General features: G+C 37.0%; 1 pseudogene across 1 annotated transcript; it reads right to left on the bottom strand.

Annotated features, from left to right (window-relative positions):
- Positions 1-3,573: 3,573 nt before the first annotated feature.
- LOC308642583 (olfactory receptor 14C36-like) lies at positions 3,574-4,485 on the bottom strand (annotated as a pseudogene). The gene has a single exon. The product of its transcript is annotated as an olfactory receptor 14C36-like (transcript).
- Positions 4,486-7,701: the final 3,216 nt, after the last annotated feature.

Raw genomic sequence — 7,701 nt, 5'->3', positions numbered from 1 at the left:
ACATACCATTAGGGATGGTTTTGCAGTTTAATTTCATTCTTAATTCATCTATTAAGTATAAACTTTGCCCACCTAACTTAACTCAAAAATTGTTGATGCAAGCCACCCATAGAGGTTCAATAAGCTATAGTTCTGGAGGAAATGCATGTAAATATGGAGTTTGCAGAATTCATCTGGGATTCTCTGAAGGTCTTTCTGCTCTAGCAGGGAACACTGAATCAGTGAGAACCAGAAGCCATAGACACAGTGTGTGGATGGAGCTTGTGTTCTGTTTGGATCCTGTTAAGTAAGTCAAGGCTTCCTGTAGCAGCCAGTGCTGGGGTGCTCACTGGTTCTTATTACAAGTATTCCCCTATCTGCAAACTTTACGAAATGCCTTTACTAATCAATCAAATATGTTCAGTCTTTTAAATTTACCTAGGTAATAAGTACAATGGGTTTTTTTCATTTTTTTTCCTATTACTGTACTGGTGAATAAAATTGTTTCTCAAAAGTTAGAATTTGATGTAATATTTTCATATTATATATTTTTTTAATCTTTTTGTTATATAAGTATTCCTAGGTAACTTGATATGAGCATATGTCATTTATAATTCATAGTTGGCAAAGCATATGTCAATGAGGACACTAGAATGTTTGGAGAGAAATAACTATTGTGAGATGATGAAAGATTGCCACAAGACTTGGAAGTGGCACACCCCTGCAATTCCAGTGCATCAGGAGCTAAGGCAGGAGAATAAGAGTTTCCAAGCTGGCATCAGCAACTAAGTGAGACAGTAAACAACTTACTAAGATCCTGTTTCTATATTAAACACATAAAATGCTGGAGAGCTCCCCTGGATTCAATCGCTGCTCAGGCAAAAAATAAATAAACTGTCACGAGGTTTTAGGAAACAAGTACAGATAGATGTTTAAAAGTTCAGTAAAGTGAGAGAAATTTAAGTGTTCACATCATCAGACACTGTGGCCAGACAATTACAGTGTGGGAGGAAAACAGTCCAAAAGATGATCTGCATTTTAGCCTTGGGGTTTGGTTCCTGACACTGGGTCACTCATGAACAGCTGAGGAAGGTGGGGTTTCTTCCCCAGCAGTTGGGTTTATTGTCAGGACACAAGGGGTGGTAACAATGGCCCTCCATTTACTTCATGGACAAAGAAATTCTTCTTTTTTTCATGTTCTAAATGTAGAGGGATATTATTGTGTTTCTCTCTGGATTTTTGGTCACAACATCTTTAGGATTTGATTTTTGTATATTTTCAAATAATTAATTGACAAAATTATATATCTCATTTCTTGCATATTTGAAACTGGCTCTGAGTAAGAATAGATTATGGAGTGTAAGTTATCTCTAGATTAAGTTGGTAAAATTATCCTCTATCACAGTATTTGATCACATCAATGTTTATAGGAGCTCAAGTCACAATAGCTAAACTATAGAACCAAACTAGATGCCCTTCATATAAGTAAGAGGACATATTGGATGAATCTACAATATATATATAACCTCAAAGAATTTCAGAAAATATGTTGAATTATATTTATTCACTAAATTATGCATTGATAAAAATAAGTCTGAACCAATGTAACAAAAGAAGTAAAAAGACCTCTACAATGAAAACAAAAAAAACAAAGAAATAATTTGAAGATGACATTAGAAAATGGAAATCCTCCCATGATCTTGAATAGACAGAATTATTGTTGTCAAAATGACCATACTAACAATATAATTATACAGATTTAATGCACTTCCTGTCAAATCCCACTGTCATTTTTCATAGAAATATAAAAAAGCAATTTTGAAATGCCTTTGGAAAAATAAGAGATCCAGAATAGCAAAAGCAATCCTTAGCAAGAAGAGTAAAGCAGGAAGCATTACAACATAGAAATTTAAACTAAACTACAGAGTCATAGTAACAAAAATGGCATGATTTTGGCACCAAAATACACTTGTAGACCAATGGTACAGAATACAAGACATAGAGACCAATCCACATAAATACAGTTATCACATACTTAACAATGGTGCCAAAAAATAATACATCAGAGAAAAAATAACTTCTTTAACAAATAGAGCTTGAAAACCTGCAAATCCAGATGTAGCAAAATGAAACTAAACCTTTATCTCTCACCCTGCACAAAACTCAACTTAAAATGGATCAAAGACCTAGGCATTAGACCCAAGACATTGTGCCTACTAGAAGTAAAAGTAGAACCACATCTTCATCATGTTGGCTTAGGACATATTTCCTTAAAAAGATTCCTACAGCACAAGAAATAAAATCAAAAATCAATAAATGGGATGATATTACCTAAAAAACTTCTTCACACCAAAGGGAAAAATCAATAACATAAAGAGAGATACTACAGAATAAAGAATGTCTTTACCACATGTACATGAAAGGACACTAATCTCCAGGATATATGTATGTGTGTGTGTGTGTGTGTGTGTGTATATATGTATATCTCCAAAATCTTAACACCAGGAAACAAATAACCCAATCAATAAATAGGCTTAGAAACTGAACAGACACTTCACAGAGGATGATATAGTATTCATCAACAAATATATGAAAAAATTTTCAACATCTCTAGCAATTAGAGAAATGAAAATCAAAACTACTCTAACATTTCATCTCACTCCAGTCAAAATGGAAATTATCAACAATAAAAGCAACAATACCTGTTGGTGAGGATGTGGGGAAAAGGTACACTCATACATTGCTGGTGGGACCAAAAATTCGTGCAACCACTCTGGAAAGCAGTATGGATATTTCTTAGAAAACTTGGAATGGAACCACCATATATGACCCAGCTATCTCACTTCTTGGTTTATACCCAAATAACTTAAAGACAGCATACTATATGACACAGCCACATCAATGTTTATAGCAGCTCAAATCACAATAACTAAACTATAGACCCAAACTAGGTGCCCTTCAATAGATGAATGGATAAAGAAAATGTAGTATATGTACACAATGGAGTATTACTCAGCCTTAAAAAATAAAGTTATGGCATTTTGGTGTAACAGATGGAGTTGGAGAATATCCTGCTAAGTTAAATAAGCCAATCCCCAAACATCAAAGGCATAATGTTTTCTCTGATAATAAGTTTTGATCCATAAACTGGGGGAACATAGGGAAGTATGGAGGGACTTTAGATTGTGCAAAAGGGAGTGAGAGGAAGGAAGGATGTGGGTGGAGAAGGCTGGCAAAATGAGGCAGTCATTATTACCCTAGGTACATACTTATATGGGTGCATAAACCATAAAACTCTGTATCATATACCACCAGAGAAATAAGAAATTATACTCCATTTAGTTAAAATGCATTCTGCTGTCATTTATAACTAATTAGAACAAATAATTAAAATAAAAATGTATACAATGATAAAATTACACATTTTATGAAGTATCCATGGAAAAATATGGTAAATCACAAATGATACCTTATAAAATAAATCAGCTTCTAATGATGTGATCCCAGTGTAGGCAGGGTAAGATGGAAAGCCCAGATGTGAAGAGCTTTATCTAAGAACCACAAACAGGGAAATGAGGACAATCCTGAAATGCATCATTTCCCTGAGAACAACTGTCTTTGCATTAGTCTCCTCACAGCTTCCTTTACCTGCTTGTTCCTGAGACTGTAGATGAAAGGATTCAGGAAGGGAGGAACCATGGTGTAAAAGGCAGAGAGAACCATGTCCTGGAGGGTGTCAGAGGTTGCTGAAGGTCTCAGGTACACACCTGTGATGAAACTGAGGAAGACGGACACCATGAGGATGTGAGGGGTGCAGGTGGAGAAGGCCTTCCCTGGGGCTCTGGTGGGAAATTTCACCACAGCAGAAAATATGCAAATGTATGACATGATTATTATAGCAAAGCAGCCACCACCAATGATTATAATAGAGACAAGAAGAAGGACCATGTTGCTGATGCTGTCAGAGCTGGAGAGCCTCAGCAGAGAGGGAACATCACAGAAGATGGACCACGTTCGACTGGCAGAAGGACAGCTGGAATGTGTTCCCAGTGTGCACACCTGCATACAGCAGACCACTGAGCAGGGAAGCCAGGGTCATGTGGACACAAATCTGGGGTTCATGATGAAGAGGTACAGAAGGGGCTGGCAGATGGCCACATAGCAGTCCCAGGCCATGATGGTGAGAACTAGCATTTCCACATATGCACAAAAAATGACCAAGAAAATCTGTGTTGCACAACCAGCTACTGAAATGGCCCTGTTGCCATTAAGAGAGTTGACACAGGGGTTGGGGACAGTGACAGAAATGAAGCACATGTCTAAGATGGACAGGTTCCTGAAGAAGAAGTACATGGGTGTGTGCAGGTGCTAGTCAGCAGTCATGACTGTAACAATGAGAAGTTTCCCTAACATGGTACACAGGTAAGTCATTGGGAATACAGTGAAATAGAGGCAACTCAGATTCCAGCCATCAGGAGAGCCCAAGAGGAGAAGTTCATTTACCATGGTGACATTGGCCATTTGCTGGAAATTTTGGTTGTTTGAGAAGATGAAGAGTTAAAAAGAGCAAGTAAAAAACATCATTAATGCAATTAGTTCACACATTCATGTCCAAATAGTTTTCTTATATTTTGTAGTCACTTTCCCTGGAGAGGAAGGTACTCTTGGTTTTATGATGCGTTTAATCATTCTGAGCAGAGTGCACTTCCCAGTGCAGGTGTGGAGGCTGCAGCCCAGGGTCTGGGCCTGAATTGCATGGATTTTCCTCAGCTCCCCATCAGGCCTTCCCTGACCTCCTGAGACTCCATGCAGAGCACTTCCAGGGTTGCCCACCTCCTCACCTGCATGACCACCTGTGTGACAGTTCATTGTTTAATGCCCTGTAGTTTATTTACCTTCATCCTCCTCCATAAATACAATTCAATATTATTTTGCCTTTACCTCCACACCTAATAATGCAAATTATAAAGCAAATTGTAATATTTTTTACATTTTTATGTAAAGATCTATATATATCATGTTGGAGTACTGATCTCTACGAACATGATAACATTTTACTCATGAGAAAACCATCTCAAGAATTCAAATTTTCCCATTCCAGTGTCACAGGCCCAGTGTTGTTGAAAACTGAGGTGACCTGAGTGCCCCTTAACTCTGCTGAAGTCTCTCACTCTCCCTGGTGCTCCCCAGGATGGGGGTGGTGCTGTCTCATGGACACACAACCTCAGCCAGCCTGTCCCTGCTCCTGCTGGGCTCTCCATTCCTCTCCAAGTTATTAGGGTAAGGTCTTCAGAGCCTCAGGTTCCCGAGCAGCTGACACTCTCCTCAAGTTTTACTTTGTACCTTTAAATGTTCTCACTCTGTGTTCACCATTATGAAGTTGAAGTCCCCTTTGTCTAGACAATAATTTATATTTTCCTTGTGGACACCTTGCATTCCCCACCAAATCTATGCATATGATAGACAACTTATTTAAAACCATTAAGACAAATGCACTTGATGTTAAACAGCATTCGACATTTTAAACAATGGAGGCTAAATTTTTAATGTTAAATTATGATACTTGATAATGATAAGAGGATTTCAATAGTGTCTTCTTGTGTAATAATGACACACTTTTATAGTTGCTCCATTTGAGTCATCAGAATCTTCCAAATATTAGCATCTTTCAGCAAAATACTTACTGCAAAATATTTACTTCTCCTTAGAAAAAAGAGAAGCTAAAATGGGTAATTTGCCTATATTTTACTTGGATGTAATAACACAAAAATTTTTTTGTAGAGTAGGTAACGCTTTTCATTGAAGACACAACTAAAATGTATTCCAGTGAAGAAAAGCTACAGTACAGAATTATACAGAGCATTATGACTATTTGCAGACATGGAAGTCAAAGGAACCAGTGTATGGCTGCATAATGAAAACCACAGGCAATGGGTAAACACTGAAAGGCCAATACAAAGAGCCTGTGACCATTCAAAACCCAGAAATTCTGGTTAAAAGAGAAAATGCATTCATAGAAGAAATAACTGCAGCAGTTCCAGGGAAAAACTAGCTGTATGGCAGAAAAGAAACTCCTCTCTTGTGGGCTGAGGAAAATCTCACTAACCCAACTAAGAAAGGGAGAAAAGAAATATATAGACACATCTCAAAACAAGAAATACAAATTGCCTTTAAACACATAAAAAAAAGTTCAACATCTCTAGCACTCAAGGAAATACCATTCAAAATTATATTGGAATTTTACCTCAACCCAGTCAAAATGAAATTTATCAACTATTCAAATTATAAGTGCTGGTGAGGATGTGGGTGGAAAAGTAAAATAATACACTGTGAGACTGAAAATTATGACTGTCCCTCTGGAAAACAGTGTGAAGATTCTTCAGAATACTAGGAATATGACCACAATATGACCCAGATTTCCCACTCCTTGCTCTTATTCCCAATGTAGTATAATCAATACACTCACATGAGACATGAACTTCAATGTTGTAGCAGAGCAAGTCACAATTAGAAAGTTATGGAAATAGCCCATATGGCAATCGACAGAAGAATGTACTTAAAACAACAACAACAACAACAACAACAAGGGGAGACACTGGGCACTGAATTTGAGCAAACTAGTTTTTCATGATGCACCACTATGTCAAAATGAATCCCCACATAAAATATAACAACAGTGCCCTACAGATTCTAAAATACAAAAATTGTGTCATCAAAATCTCCCTTGTTTTGTGGAAGGATAATATTTATAGCAAAAATAGAAATATTATGTAAATTATCCTCAATTCAAATACAAAGTTTTCAACAAAGGATATTTTTGGATTCTGCCTAATATGTCAAGAAAAATTGGATGCACAGGAAGATTTTCTAGGCAGAGTCCGTGTGTGTGTGTGTGTGTGTGTGTGTGTGTGTGTGCAAGAGCCTCTTCAATTCAGGTTGCTTTTCTAGGCTTTCTTGCTGAGATAGCAGAGAAAAATGGCCTTTCTTTTTTACCCTTTCTAAGACTGAACTGTGGCTTAAAACAGTGGGTTAGAGGCACCCATAACAAGAATCTGGGTGGGTGTAGGAGAGAAACTGAGACACAAATCTGCTGAGTGTTCTGGGAAGATAGAGAATCATCCTGTGTTCTATTTAAAAGAACAGAAACTCATGGCACCTTCATCCAAACATGGTGTTTGCAGCTCTGCAACAGCTAGTGCCAGGGATGTGTCTGGTTAAAAAACCTGGCTCCATGTATAACCAAAAACACACAGCAGATATCTAAAGTATGGTCAATCAACTCTATTCAGAGCCATTTGGAGTTATTGCCCCATTTGACCACAAAATTATTGGAGGCAAAACCCTGAGAATTTCAGTAGAGAACAAAATTTCTATGTGAGAGATCAAAAACCCCTGCATATTTTGTACCTCCAAGATGAAGTAGCCAGCTTTCCTCACATGAGAAGAAGTATAACAGTGTAGAGGAAAGAGAAAAAGGGAGGAAATGAAGAACAGAAGAAAGGGAGGGGCAGGAAAAGAGGTGAATCATGAACTAAAATCAAATTTTATTGAGATAAACCTGAAAAAACTACTCTGTATAACAATAACTATGTAAACTACTCTCATTAAAACAACTATCTAAAAATATTAAGATATAATAAAAAATAAGATTGTAAAATATATTCTCAATTATAATGGTAATTCTGAGACCCTAATATACATCTAATTTTTAAAATTCTTTGA

Source organism: Spermophilus citellus, assembly GCF_964194105.1.
Source record: "Spermophilus citellus genome assembly, chromosome: 1".
Taxonomy (NCBI): Eukaryota; Metazoa; Chordata; class Mammalia; order Rodentia; family Sciuridae; genus Spermophilus; species Spermophilus citellus.
This window is presented reverse-complemented; position numbering and strand designations above follow the sequence as displayed.